The 15777-nt window shown below is 42.8% G+C and overlaps 1 protein-coding gene across 1 annotated transcript in view; it reads left to right on the top strand.

The window, feature by feature from the left end:
• Kiaa1549l (KIAA1549 like) overlaps positions 1 to 15777 on the top strand; it is a 241992-nt gene that overhangs the window by 204378 nt on the left and 21837 nt on the right. The gene's annotated exons all lie outside the window — the stretch shown is intronic.

Genomic DNA, 15777 nt, shown 5'->3' with positions numbered 1-15777 from the left:
TTACTTGATGGAACCCAAGGCTTCATGCATGCTAGACAAGTCTTCTGCCTCTTAGCTATATCCCAGCCATAATCTATGTTGTGGAGTTTTAGAATCTATGAATAGAAGAAATGGAGTCACATATGAGCCTTGTCTGTATAGGCCAATGTGTGTCTTTGCCTATAGCCAATTGAAACATAGATTGTTTGAATTGTGACTTTGAAAGTTAATACTGACTTTAAGAAGTAGTCCACTGGTAAGCTAATACCTTTAAGTTTCTTCCCAGTATCTTATCTAAAGTTCTGCATATAAGTACAGGTGGGTTCTGGCTTCTGATATACCATGATTTCACTTGAGTTTTTTTTTTGGCTTATGAGAGCTTCTGATTTTGAGTTTGAACCTTTTGTACAATGCTATGCCACCAGCTCTCTTAGATGATGGTGGGCAGTGACAATGAACCACATCTCCTAGAGAGTGACACAGTTTCAGAGTACACCACCCATACCATAGTGTGCTGTGTCACCAACCATTTTGAATGTGGTTGCCTCTCATTATGTCTACAAAATACCCAGCTCTATGCAGACTTGAGATATGCAACCTTTCACTATCAAATATGCTTTGAATTAAGTGGTTTCACCCCACTGTAGGCTAATCTAAGTGTCTGAACATATTTAAGGTAGGCTGGTCTAAGCTACAATGCTTGGTAGGTCAGTTGTCTTAAATGCATTCATTTTATTATCAATTCATCATGGGTTTGTTGAGACAGAAGTTAGTCCAGAGGCACCTGTATTTGGTAAGCATTTCTGGCAGACCAACAGGCTCAACCCTTAAAAACTGAGCAGAGTTTAAAAATGTTCAGAAAGATGGTTGGTCCTCAGATGCATCTCAGAAAAGGCCACGTCATGGGGGGTGTGGAGAGAGTTAGGGAGGTGGGGAGGGAAGGGATGGTAGGGGAAAAACAAAGGAGGAGGTAACAATGCTCGATCGGAAATGTACTCATTAACTTACTCATGTAACTGTAACCCCTCTGTACAGTATTTTTACAATAAAAAACATATTTTCAAAAAGGCCAGGTCAGTCATCAGCTATCATTCCAAAGACATGCTTCAGGAAATGCTTTGAAATGGCATTAAAAGTCTGGCACTGGTAGCTCATGCCTAGAAGCCCAGTTACCCAGGAAGCTGAGATCTGAGAGTCACAATTCAAAGCCAGCCCTGAAAGAAAAATCTATGAGAGTCCTATCTCCAACTAAGCACTACAAAACCAGAGTAGAAGTGTGGCTTAAGTGTTAGAGGGTCCACCTTGAACCCAAAAATAAGCTAAGGGACAGTGCCCAAGACTTGAGTTCAAGCTCCTGAACTGGTACAAGAAAAAGAAGGAGGAGGAAGAAGAGGAAGAGGAGGCGGTGACTTACAATTAAAAACTCTAAATAAGTCTATGAAAAGGGGCAGCAGGGAAAGTCCAGATTTGGTGGGCAGGGGGAAGGTGGGGAGTGACAAAAAGTAACTGGGAGAAATCAGGTGTTTACAGTGATCAGAGAGCTAGAATTGTCCAGGAAAGATTCAGGCCCAGTGCCACAGGACTGGCCCACAGGACAGGATGCTGCTCCTGCTGCCCCATGCAGGAACAGAAACTTCTGTGGCTAACAAAACATGAGCAGAGTATGACTTTGGTCATAACACAGTCCAGCTCCCGGCAGCAGCCACCAACCCTGACTTATTTCCTCTGTCTGAACTGCACACGAGTCCATCAAATTGATAAAAATCGAAGGAAGTCTCTTATAAAGGCAGGAAATATACGTTAGCCATTCAGCTTTGATATTATAAAAATACACACTATAAAGAGGTTGCCCTTGGCCTATCAACTGTCTCCACACTGCAGGTGTCAGGTAAAAGTGAGGTGGGAGCAGAATTACCAGACAGGATAATACTGGGGAAGCAGTTGGAGAAAGGTGTGGAGAAAAATAGATACAAAAGGAAACATGCCCCATCTCCAGCCCCCTGCAGAATTGAAGGCTGGATGCAGTGCATTGGGTGGAATAGAGGTTATCTGTGCTGCTGGCTCTTCAGAGCAACCTTTGTTACAGGTGAGCTGCAGTGACTGGAAGTAGGCCATGGGATTGGAACCTTTGTTTTGGTGGATTCCACTTGCAAGGGCTATAATCTGAAGGGCCCCTGACTGCCTGTAATAGCTTGTCTCATATCTGGGGTCTTCTAGGTAAACTTGTAACTTTATTATAAGAAAATCTTTCTGGCCTACCCATTCCCTGGCAGAATAGAAAGTTTCTATTCTAGACTGTGGCAGATCGCATGTATGACCAGCACTCCATACTTCCAGAGGAGGATGCAATTAACTCGACACCACTAAGAAGCCAACGATCGGATTAGAAACTCTATCCTGTATTCTAGAAGTCCTTTGTGTGCTGCTTCTGGAACTCGGGCTCTTGTATGGACCCCACCATCATTGCCATCTTCACATCCCACCTAGAGTTTTTCAGTGTAGTCCCTCATTAATTTATCCTGCCTCTGCCAACTAATTTAAGCTGCTATACCCTAACTTGATATGTCATCTTTAGCTCAGTTATAATATATTGCATTTCAGCAGGGGCTTCTAATCCAGAAAATAGAAATCCAGGGAGAACCTGAAGCAAAAAGGATAAGGTGTTTGGTGATGAAATAGCCCTGTAGGTAAAGTCCTGATCTCACCAGACTTCTGAGAAAGATACTGAATAACCCTGTCAAACATGGCAAGTGGGGAGTAGCAGGTAGGACTTGGGTTGGCAGGTTTTAAAGGGAGCAGGAGTAGTTTCCCATTAGCTTAGTGACCTGGGTTGGAGGCAGGCTCCCCTGAAGTGTACAAATGAAGACACTCTTAGGGAGTCTCTGAACACCCCTTTCATTGTCTCTAATAAAGATCCATTGTGTGTAGCAGAATGGCTGCAGTCTGCATGCATGAATACCCATGCAAACTCAACAATGCAGTCCTTGAATGCAAAAGAAACAAGCACCATTGGGCTAAAAAAAAATGATAGCCTTCACAGGTATTCTGTTCATACTGTATACCGTACATTTCTTTTTCTGTGTTCTCTATCGAATTGTATCCATGAGTATACATAGATGGTTTAAGGGATCTTTAAGAGCCTAATTCTCCATGACTTTTCTCTTCTCCCTTATATGTGACTCTACTGTCCCCACCCAGAGAGGCTCTGGAGAGTGGGTTTTATTAGTCCCAGTGCACACTCCATGCCAATAGATTTGTGGAAGAGAAAGGTTGAGACACACTCCACATACTGTGGCAGTGATCTTGAATTGGAGGCAAAAGTCTGGCCAAAGGTTCTTTTCAGTCTGCCCCAGTCTAGTCGCCATTGCTCCCTGCAGCTTGGGAGTCACTGAAACACCCTTGCTGTAAATCCTCCAGTAGCTTTGCACAGCTTTGGGCCTGAGACTCAAAGCCTAAGCTGCTGGTGGCTCTGGACTTGGCCTCCCTGGCTGATCCAGGCATACTCTGACAGCTGATGTTCCTTTTTGTTTTTTTCTTTCAGTCGTAGGACTTGAACTCTGGGCCTGTCCCTCAGCTCTTCAGCTCAAGGCGAGTGCTCTACCACTTGAGCCACAGCGCCACTTCTGGTTTTTTGGTGGTTAATAGAAGATAAGAGTCTCATGGGACTTGCCTTGCATGCCAGAGGCCCTGGGTTCGATTCCTCAGCACCACATAAGCAAAAAGAAAAAAGCCGGAAGTGGCGCTGTGGCTCAAGAGGTAGAGCGCTAGCCTTGAGCTGAAGAGCTGAGGGACAGCACCCAGGCCCAGAGTTCAGGCCCCACGACCGGACCAAAAAAAAAAAAGAGTCTCATGGGCTTTCCTGCCCAGGCTGGCTTTGAACTGCCATCCTCAGACCTCAGCCTCCTGAGTAGCTAGGATGACAGGCATGAGCCACCTGTGCCTGACATGTTCCTTATTTTTTTAACCCACCCCTTGTCTTCAGCCCAAATGCCCCTCCCCAAACCTGCCATGTGCTTTTGTATCTCCCTGTCTTTGCACATGTTCATTGCTCTGTGAGGAGCAGCCCTTCCTACCTGCTTCATCTAGGGGGAAGACTTGGGACTGTGCAGATGTTTTGTATTGGGAGAGGGCATCCTGTACATTGTAGGATGTTTAATAGTTTCCCTACCCTCTCCTTTGCTGCAATAGTTCCTCCTAATGGTGACAACCAAAATTGTCTCTCCACATTGCCACATGTCCCCTTGGAGGAAAACCTGTGGATGTGGGCAATGCCTTCAGAACTTGATAGCATCTTTCCCAAGCTCCCATATCTAAGATTGGCTTAGATCCATGCTCTTGTTGTTCTAGTAACCCCTGACATCTTGCCCCATCAGAACTCTCACCCCAACACCTCAGCTGCTGCTTCTTGTTTGTATTATCTCCCTGTTCAACTTCTCAAGGGCAGAAATCATGTTTTATTCATCCCTGAAACCTAGCACTCAGAATAGAAACCAGCATATAGATGTCGTGTCTTTATTTGCAGAGCAAATGAACAAACAAATGTGCCAACCAACAGAAGTGGGTCCTCAGCTCAGACCTGAAAACTGAGATACCTTTATAGCTCTGAACCATATAAACATTTGATTTGTCTGGGCACTGGTAGCTCACACCTGTAATCCTAACTACTCAGGAGGCTAAGATCAAAGAATCAATGGTTGAAGCCAGCCCAGGCAGAAAAGTCCGATAGACTTGTACCTCTAATTAACCTGTAAAAAGTCAGAACTGGAAAGCTATGGTTCAGTATCAACACACACACACACACACACACACACACACACACACACACACACACACACACACACACACCAAAACATTTGATTTGACTGTCAGAGCTGTAAACAAATGTACAGGACTATTTGGAGTTCAGTCTAAATGATGGTTTTCAGTTAGGATGCATGACTAAAAGAAATAGAAAAAATAGATCAATCCAATCTGTCTTAGAATATCAAGGGAATGGCTTGTGTGGCCACAGTAAATTCAGGTAAGATTTGGTGGAATATAGTTCACTCCTCTGCATCAAATAGCCTTAAGCTCCTTATGCACTGGCTTCCATCATAGGTTGGCACTCTATGGTAAGAAATGGCTGCAGTTAGCCCCAGCCCTCACATCTACATGTGTATTGGCCAGCACAAGAGAGAATCTCTCTTTTCCTAACCATGAAGTGAGGTTTATGGGTTTTAACCTGTCAAATGTCAGACTCCATATCAATCAGTGCAGCAGCAGATAATACTGATTCACCCTAGATGGGCCTCACCATGAACTTGGCCTTAGTCATGCCTGGCTTTAGAACATCTGACTGAAACTTAGGGAAGGGAGAGAATTCTGGAGCCATCAAAGTACCCATTGCTAAGGAAGATTAGGATTGGACTTTTCCTTTTAAAGTACCGGGTTTGAACTCAGTGTGTCACATTTACTCTGCAGGTACTTACTCTACTGATAAGCCACACTGCTAGCTACCTTTTGTTTTTTACTTTTAAAAAAATACGTTTTTTATTGTAAAAATAGTGTACAGAGGGGTTACAGTTACATGAGTAAGGTAATGAGTACATTTCCTATTAAGCATTGTTACCTCCTCCTTCGTTTTTCCCCTACCATCCCTCCTTCCCCACCTCCCCAACTCCTCCCTCCCTCCCCCTACAAGCTGTAAAGTTGGTTTTCAACATAGTGTCTTGTACATCTCATTGTTACAATGGGTCAACCTGTATCCCTATTTAAGCATTTTTTCCCTTCCCCTTCCCAAATTAGAAAAGTGTATATACAAGATACAGGATACCGGAATCAATTACATTGAAAACAGGAATTATATCGTGGGGAGGAACATACCAAAGAAACAAAAAAAAAATCACATTGTACATTATAAGTACGTTAAAAACTATCCAGCTACTTTTTTTGTATTGGTGACTTTTTTTTTTGGGGGGGGGGGTCCGGTCTTGGGGCCTGAACTCTGGGCCTGGGCACTGTCCCTCAGCTCTTCAGCTTAAGGCTAGCGCTCTACCACTTGAGCCACAGCACCACTTCCGGCTTTTTTCTTTTTGCTTATGTGGTGCTGAGGAATCAAACCCAGGGCCTCATGCATGCAAGACAAGCGCTCTACCACTGAGCCAACTTCCCAGCCCTGTGTTTGGATTTTCTAAGAAATAAACACACTCCTCCCTGTCAGCCTCTGCCCTTTTATGTCAGCCTCTCCTCTTTGAGTAGTCCTCCCTGAATGGGAAGATCAGCCTGGTTTTGGAGTAATGACTGCTGTTTTCACTGTGGGATCAGAAAGTTCAAGCTAAGTTGGAAGTTTGTATTGGTGACTTTTATGTAGCTGTGAACACCATACCAGCTATAAACATCTTAAGATTTTATGTTGCACATGGTTTCAGAGGGTTCCATCCATGCCTTCTTGGCCCCATGCACTTGGGCAGAGCATCATGGCAGAAGGAGCATGTGGCAGAGGAGGCTCTTCATCTCATTGTGAACACAAAGCAGAGCCTAAGAGAGAAAGAGGGCAAGGAGAAGATACCCCAAGGGTCAGCCCCCAGTGACCTGCTGTCTCTAGCTAGGCCTCACATCCCGAAGTTCCCATAATCTCCCCCAGATAGCACCATCAGCTGGGACCCCAGGAATACCTTTTCCACTCACCTGAAACCCAAAAACAGTAGATCATCTTCATGTCTGCATATCCTTGAAGTGTTTACACTTTGTCCATTGAAAGGTAGTCAAAAATGTTGAAATTTCGCTGGTATTTTTTTTAATTTATCATTTGGATGCCTTTGGAGAAGGGAAGTCATCAAGGCATTATTTTATTCCCGCCACCCACCTTCCCACCCCCACTATCTTCCTCCTCCCCCGCCCCCCAGGTACTGAGAGGGATCATCTGACTATTGGTAGAAAAGCCTTTGGCCACTTTCTAAATGCGTATGTGGTTCCTCAGCAGCAGGCAGCACATACAATAGCCCGTGATGGCCAGATCAGGCTTACCTGGAGGGAGACGACATTGTTTTGTGTGGCCCAATAGACCCTGATCAGTGGAAAGAGAAATGGACACAGAGCCAGATCCATTTCATGGAGGCCAGATGGCCTAGACATTTTTCTTCTTGCTGGTAAATTACTTCCACCTGGTCTTTGGATCCTTGCCAGGAAGTTGCAGGATTTGTTCAGAATTTTTATTTCTTGTAGGATGCAGCTATCTGTTATCTTCAACACTGAAAAATCAGGGCATTCGGGAAGGTTCTAGAAAGGGGCTTCAAATTCTTGTACTCAGAAATGAGATTTGAGAAGGAAGCCCAGTGATGTTTTGTGTCCTGGAAAATGCGGCCTCATAAGACATCCACTCTAGGGGTCGAAACTCAAGAAATCCTAGAATGCATGGCCCTGAGAGCTGCTTAGTGCTTAGCTGTCTTCTTCAGCTGCATTCTAGAAACAACTAAGTCATTTTAGATGCACAGAAATGTCATTTCTGATGAAGACCTTGAAGCAGAAGTACGTTAAGCTCTTAAGACTAATTTCCACCCATCCATTCAATGAGTATGAATGTCCTATTATGTCACTCGGGGATGTAGCAGGACACAAAGCTGGTGGCCTGAGGGAGATTGTGCCACAGAAGAATCCACTTGAGGGCCTGCTCTCATAGATGAAGAATGAATATGTATACAGAGATACAAAAGAGAATGACAGCAACTCTCCTGGTCAGAGTAGACCTGTCCAAGAGGTAGCTTCTAAGAGACCTTGAAATGATGGAATCAAGCTTGCTGGCCCCTCAGGAGGAGAGAATTCTGGCAGAAAGAATCACAAGGAGAGAACTCTGAGGAAGATAACCATATAGGAAGCTCAGAGATTATCAAGGAGACCTGTGTAGCATGATTCCCCTCCTCAGTAAAAGATCTCATCCCTAACCACTTCCTTTCCAATCCATCAACAAGTCTTGTCAGTTTTTCCACAAAATATCTGTTAGGACTGGGAATGTAGCTCAGTGGTAAAGAGTTTGCCTTGTGTGCCCAAGGCTCAGATTCAATCCGTAGTACCACAAACCATAAAACAAAATGTCTTGAACTTACCCACCTCTTACCCATGACCACCTTAATCCAATCCCTTGCTATCTCTTCTTGGCTAAATTACTGCCAGAGTCTTCTAAAGAGCCTGCCATACATTCTAGTCATGTTCCTCTCCTGCTTAAAATTCTCCAGTTGTTTTCTCTTGTCCTTTGAGAACTGTCCAGCTTTCTTCCTGTGGCCTCTGAGACCCTCTGTAATCAGTTCTGTCTCTAACAACTGGGGCTTCAGCCATGAGAGCTCCATCTTAATTTGCTGTGCCCAGAATAAATGACTTCACAGAAATGTATTTTCTCATACTGCTTGAGAGCACACAGCCTAGATCAGGGTGCAGGGGAGGCCTTGGGTCTCAAAGGAAAGATTTCTCTTTGGTTTACAGATGGCTATCCTCTACATCCCCACAATATCATCCCTCTCTACATGTTTGTGACCAAATTTTGCCTTCATGGAAGGACATCTGTCACATTGGCTTAGGTTCCATTCTTTAGGTATCCTCAGCTAAGACTTTTGAGGGAGGGGTAATATGGAATTGGAACTCAGTGCCTTATACTCTCTAGGACATAGTGCTCTACTACTGAGCCATACCACCAGCCCTTTTTTGTGCTTGTTATTTTTGAGATAACCCACACTGGACTGTGATCCGCCTGTTTTAGGTTCTTATAGCTGAGATGATAGGCACACACCACCGTGCCCAGCTTCTTTCCATTGAGATGGGGTCTTACAGAAGAGTTTGGCCATGCAATCATCACAGGGAAACTTATTGGAAAAGTCCATAGGTAGGAAAGGCTTGGAATATTTGAGAGAGAAAACAAGAACTTTTATCAAATTAATTGTCTCCTCCAAAAGTCTAATCCCTAGATGTCAAGGGATGAGTGTATTTGGAGACAGAGTCTTTACAGAGATGGTTAATTAGAGCAGGCCCCAAACCAGAAATTAATTCTTGTTCTTTCAACCATCCAGTCTTATGCCCAGTTTAGCTAAGACACAGATCTCATGACTGAAGTCCCAGTGGTCAGAGACAGGACTGACCACACCCTCTCAAAAGCCACAGTAGGAAAGATGGACGGTTTTCCAAGGACTGCAGGAAACAATTGGAGAGTTTTAAGCAGGTGAGAAGTGAAATCAGACCTTCCAGTGTACAATTTGATGAACTTGGACAAATACACATATATATGCCCTTATAACTATCCACCCAGTCAAAATTTAGAAAGTTTTTTTTTTTTGTCGGTCGTGGGGCTTGAACTCTGGGCCTGGGCGCTGTCCCTCAGCTCTTCAGCTCAAAGCGAGCGCTCTACCACTTGAGCTACAGCGCCACTTCTGGTTTTCTGGTGGTTTATTGGAGATAGGAGTCTCACGGTCTTTCCTGCCCGGGCTGGCTTTGAACTGTGATTCTCAGATCTCAGCCTCCTGCGTAGCTAGGATTACAGGCGTGAGCCACCAGCGCCCGGCTTAGAAAGTTTTTTCACATTCCAAAACTTACTTCACTCTGTCTTTTTAACACTCTTTTCGCCTCCCATCAGCATGGTGATGGTTATACTCTGTTCCTCAACCTCTCCAGCATTTCCTCTGATTTGTCTTTTTAATTTTACCCATTCCACTGAGTGTAAAATTATATAGTTCTCAAATAAAATCGAGCGCATATCACTAACTACCTTTGTGTGTGTGTGTGTGTGTGTGTGTGTGTGCGCACGCGTGCACGTGCGTGTGCGTGTACATACGTGTGCCAGTACCGGGGCTTGAATTCAAGGCCTGTATGCTATCCCTTAGCTTTTTTGCTCAAATTTGGGTCTCTGCCACTTGAGCTACAGCTCCATTGCCAGCTTTTTCTTTCTGATGGTAGATTGGAGATAAGATCTCATAGACTTCCCTACCCTAGTTGAGATCCTCAGATCTCAGCCTTTTGAGTATCTAGGATTGGAGGCATGTGCTACCAGCACTAGCCCTAAATATCTTTTTAAGCCTTTGGCCTCATTTTGAAATTGAGTTGTTGCCTTTTTGTTATTCATTAATAGAATTATTTCTATTATCCTAGGTACAAAATGCCAAGGTTTGCTTTTAGACCATAGCTTATCTTTTCATTAGCTGTTTGATTAAACAAGTAAACTAATTGGATGCAGTCTTAGAACTACCACATATGCCCTGGGACTGGGCAATAATATTAAGCTTGGTTGGAATATTTTTCAGAAAAACTTTATGTTTTATGGTTCCCAGAGGGACATAATGTTCTTCAAATGAGTCCAAGAAACTGAAGTCACATGGTTCCTTAGCCATGATTGGCCCTTGTGGGCACGTGGGACTAGCTTTGTTCTTCTGAAAGCATTGTGGAAAGAATTACAGGTGCTTACCCTGCCCAGTGGGTACAGCAGAGCACAAGACCAGGGCCCATGTGTTCAGGGTAGACAAGTAAAGACTTCAATTTCACCTACTGTGGCCTTACTCCTGAGTTGTGATGAACTCTCAACCATGTCTGCATCCTCTGTACTGTAATTCTCCTAGAAATTCATCCTAAAGAGAAACCCACGCTTATAGGCAAAGTTTTCATCTCAAGGATACCTTCTCTGTCTTTGTGTAATAGTAATATTGTAGAAAACTACCTAAAATAGGGAACTATTATTGTCTGAAAATCCTATGTATTAGGAGAGTATCAAATTATTTAGTTATTTCCTATGAATGCGTATATTGACAGAGAACATCAGTTTATAATATGGTTAGATAAGAAAAGGTTTCAAAATATTTACGTATATACATATATGTAAATATATGCATGTATACATGTGTCCAGTTTTTAAAAAATAAATTTGCATATGCATATCCTACCAACATACAGACACACAGACACAGACACATACATACACATACACATATATATTTATATGTATATAAATCTTAAAACCCACATCCCTCTGCAAATTTGCCATCCTCATTACCTGTTTCCATCACAGAACAGATGTCAAAGAGAAACTAAGTGTCAAAGAGTAAGCCCTCCTTGGAAGGGAAGAAGCTGGCCTGGGCAAGTCATTGTTTTCTGTTAGGGCTCTGTGGGGGGGGGGGAGAAGGGGGGCTCTGTGTGTATGGGGGGTCTGTGTGTGTGTGTGTGTGTGTGTGTGTGTGTGTGTGTGTGTGTGTGTGTTAGGGGGAAGTATAAAACACTGGGGCAAGGGTAGAATGCTGGCAGTGCTCAAATACTCATACCATCCACCCTATTGTATATGCACAGAAAGGATCTGAAAGAAGCTGGGCTTGGTAGTATATATCTATAATTCCAGCAACAAGGAGGCTGAAGCAGGATCAGGAGTATGAAACCCCTGAGGCCAGCCTGGCCTACAGAGTAAGACCCTGTCTCAGGACCCCTCCTGCCACGCTCTCTTCCTTTCTTCTTGCTTTGTTGTCACCATAGATTTCTTGAGACAATGGCCAGAGTTCGTGAAACTGGCAGTGGACAGAAGGCAGGCATGGCCAACTGCTGAGCCAAAAGAGCTGTGATACTTGCAGGGCCCTGCCAGCCATGATCATAGCAGAAGAAAAACAAAACAAAACATGATCACATGGGTGCAAAGAAACATGTGCCTCACCTTTAGATCAAACAGGAAATAAAATAAGGTTGAAATGATGAATTGTCTACACAGTAATGAGAGAACGTCTTATTTTAAGACCTTTGGGATACAGCTAAAGCTGTTCTCAGAGAAAATTTATAAAAAGAACCAAGAATACTTTGAGAATCCAGCTTTTTTAAGAAAGGAATAAAATGAAATAAAGTAAGGTGAGTAGAGTATTAAGATGAAACCAGTATAAATTAAGAATAGTGAATGGGAAAAAAAATAAATTAAAAAATAAACTCCAATTCTCTGAGAAAAAAAAAAAAAAAACCTTCTAAAAGGACATCCATGAAGGTCATAGTATTAGCAGTAGTTATTTCTGGCAGCTGAATGGGAGAAGATTTTTCCTTTTTTTTTTCCAGTCGGTCATAGGACTTGAACTCTGGGCTTGGGCGCTGTCTCTGCGCTCTTCAGCTCAAGGCAAGTGCTCTATTGCTTGAGCCACAGCGCCACTTCTGGTTTTCTAGTGGTTTATTGGAGATAAGAATCTCAATGGACTTTCCTGCCTGGGCTGGCTTTGAACCTCGATCCTCAGATCTCAGCCTCCTGAATAGCTAGGATTACAGGCATGAGCCACTGGCACCCGGCCATCATTTTGGTTTTTATTTTTATTTTTCATTTTGCTTATCTCTGGATTTTTTTTACCTTGAACAGACATTCCTTGATTTGTTTTTTTTTAGAATTTTTACTGAAGTATATCTTGACTAATTTATAAAAATGGCATTAATATTAAGCCAAGTGCCAATGGCTCAAGCCTATAATCCTAGTTACTCAGGAGGCTGTGACCTGGAGAATCAAGAGTTGAAGCCAGCCCAGGCAGAAAATCTCCCAGATTTCATCTCTGATTAACCAGAAAAGTGCTGGACCAGAAGTATGATTGAAATAGTAAAGTGCCACACACACACACACACACACACACACACACGTTCCCTGGCACTTTTCAAGTGCTAAGTATGTGTTCTTCCAAATTAAAGAGGTTCAAATATACATTCTACTTTGTGCACTGATGGTTCATGCATATAATCCTAGCTAACCAGGAGGCTGAGATCTGAGGATTGCGATTGGAAGCCATTCCATGTGACTGGTATTTCCAATTAGCCACAAAAAGCTGGAAATGAAGCTGTGGCTCAAGTGGTAGAGTGCTAGCATTGAGCACAAAAACTTAGGGACAACTCCCAAGCCTAGAGTTCAAGCCCCAGGATTAGCAATATATATATATATATATATATATATATATATATATATATATATATATATATACACACACATATATATGTATATATGTCTATATATATACATACACACATATATATGTGTGTATATATAGTCTTCTTTAAAATATTTATTATCTTTAAGTAGTTGTGTTTAAGAAGTTGCCATTCAACAAAGCAGTTTATGAATGCAATGCACTGTAACTAATGTCACCCCTCTTATCATTCTTCCCAGTCTCTTCCCCTTCCCCTCCCTTCAATTTTCTTAATTTTGTAGGATATGTATTGAATTTTATGACTGCATTCTGAGCCCTTCTTTAATTCATCTTCAGAAATATATTATTTACCCCCACCCAGATATGACCCAAGACATTGTACCTAAGCCAACCCTCAGTTAGTCTTGAGCAAAAGAAGCTCATGGACAGTGCCAACGTCCTGAGGTCCAGGTCCAGGACTGGCAAAAAAAAAGAATAAGGGGAAGGGGAAGGGGAGTGGGAAGGGGAAGGGGAAGAAGAAGAAGAAGGAGAAGGAGGAGGAGGAGCAGGAGGAGGAGGAGGAGCAAGAGGAAGAGGAAGAAGGAGAAGGAGAAGGAGAAGAAGAAAAAAGAAGAAGAAGAAGAAGAAGAAGAAGAAGAAGAAGAAGAAGAAGAAGAAGAAGAAGAAGAAGAGGAAGAGGAAGAAGAAGAAGAAGAAGAAGAAGAAGAAGAAGAAGAAGAAGAAGAAGAAGAAGAAAGAAGAAGAAGAGGAGGAGGAGGAGTCTGTTAAGCCTATGGCCACCACTCCTGTCCCCATAGGACTTGGGAACACACACTCAGGCATGACATAGGCTTCAGTTCTTGCCCATTATCCCAAGAGTAATGTTATGTTCTGTTGCATGATCTATTCTTGTTTGGGCTAATATAAAAGTAATTTTAGAATTGCTTATGTAGATCTAGACTTGACTTGAAGATTGGTAGAGAACCTTACTTTTGATCTTGAACAATATAAGCCAAGTTCAAGACTGAATGAAATGACAGGAAATGTCTAGTTTGTCCTGCTTTCAGGATTCTCCATTACTTTTCTAATAAGCATGTGTTAATACTCCCAGACCCCATTGAGAGCTAGTCTTGTTTCCCTATGTAAATATGAGATCCTGAATAACCAACTGAGAATGCTGGGCATCACTTGAGCAGTTGTGTAGAGGCTATGCTGGGACCTCATACCTCAGGACTCTCTTGTTAAAGACAGTCTTCCCATGGCAAATGGAAGCCCTGTGGGACAAGCAAGGGTTAACTTCTGCTGGAGTATCATGGGGTTGATGGCAGTGGAAATCTGGAGAAAATGTCTCCATTTCCCCACCAACCAAACCCACAAAGCCCCTCCCTCCACTTACTACATGGCCCCAGCCAGGGATGGGATGAGAGAATAGAGAACTGTCTTGAAAAAGTACACTTTTGCTCTGCCTGAGCCACAACTGTAAATTCACATGCTAATAGGTCCATAAATGTAGCTGAAAATGCCCTGGACATTTAAGAGTGGGAGAATCAGGGCTCAGCCTTCCCTCGCTTGTCAACCCCCGGGAATAACTTAGCATTAAGCATCCTTTATGTATGAGGAGTCTGGGATACAGGAGGACATGTGGGTAGCAGCCAGCATTGAGCAGGGGCGGGAGCTAGAGGATCCAGGCTCTGTCATGGCCTGCCTCTGGAACACTTTGCCTAAGTTACTTGACTTCTCTGGCCTCTACTTCCTCATCTGTTGCATGGGGCTTGAATTAACACCCCCCCCCCGCCCCCCCCCTCCCCCGGCTCTGACATTCAGTTCAGAGTATTTTCAGCATTATGAAGAAATTTGATTTCAGAGAATATATTTACCAACTGGATATTCCCAGGCAAAAATCTTACCAGGCCAATTTGCTGGCCTTCGGAACACACGTTTCCAAGAGTGTGATCACAAGGCTTTCCCTAAAGAGCCCTTAACAGCAGAAGAGCCCGATGTGCTACCAACACCTCTATCTCTGCAGGACTTGGAAACACACACCCAGGCATGATATTAGCATCAGTTCTTGCCCATCATCCCAAGAGTAATTTTATGTTCTCTTGAGTGATCTATTCTTGTTTGGGTTAATATAAAAGTAATTTTAAAATTGCTTACGGTAGATCTAGACTTGAAGATTCATCGAGAACCTTACTGTTGATCTTGAACGATATAAGCCAAGTTCAAGACTGAATGAAATGACAGGAAATGTCTAATTTCCTTGTCCTGCTTTCAGTATTCTCCATTTCTTTTCTAATAAGCATGTGTTAATACTAAAGAAAATTAAATACCTTTTAAAAATACAGACTATATCACAGTTCTGACCTTTGTGGGTAATATTTAGGGATGAGAGACCTTCTCTGTATGAATGGGTTCCCTGATGACATTTTCTTGCTGTGCTGTTATACATCTAAGTACTTTATGCATAGTAATTACAGGACAATATGTGCATTTAAATGAGGAAAACACAATAATAATGATTATGATGATGACAGTAACTGCTGTTGTTGTGTTTTTTAAACCCCTGAACCACTGCTCTAAATCTTTATATGTATATTTACTTAATCCTTATAAAACCCTTTGAGGCAGTATTAATCCTTGCTTTACTGATGACAAAATTGAAATACCATGAAGTTAAAGCAACTTTCCTAGTTAGAGTGTCATTTTTTTTTTTTTTTATGGATTTGGTTGTTGTTTTGCTGATCCTAGGGCTTGAACTCAGGTCTGGGAGCTGTCCCTGAGCTGCTTTTGCTCAAGACTAAGGTTTTACCATTTGTGCCACAGCTCCACTTCTGGATTTTTTGGCAGTTTACTAGATATAAGAATTTTATGGACTTCCCTGCCTGGGCTGGCTTTGAGATCCTCAGATCTCCTCCTCCTGAGTAGCTAGGATTACAGGAGT

Source organism: Dipodomys spectabilis, unplaced genomic scaffold (assembly GCF_019054845.1).
Source record: "Dipodomys spectabilis isolate Male_0828 unplaced genomic scaffold, ASM1905484v1 ptg000145l, whole genome shotgun sequence".
Classification (NCBI taxonomy): Eukaryota; Metazoa; Chordata; class Mammalia; order Rodentia; family Heteromyidae; genus Dipodomys; species Dipodomys spectabilis.
Note: the sequence above shows the minus strand (reverse complement) of the source record. Positions and strands in the feature narration are given on the sequence as shown.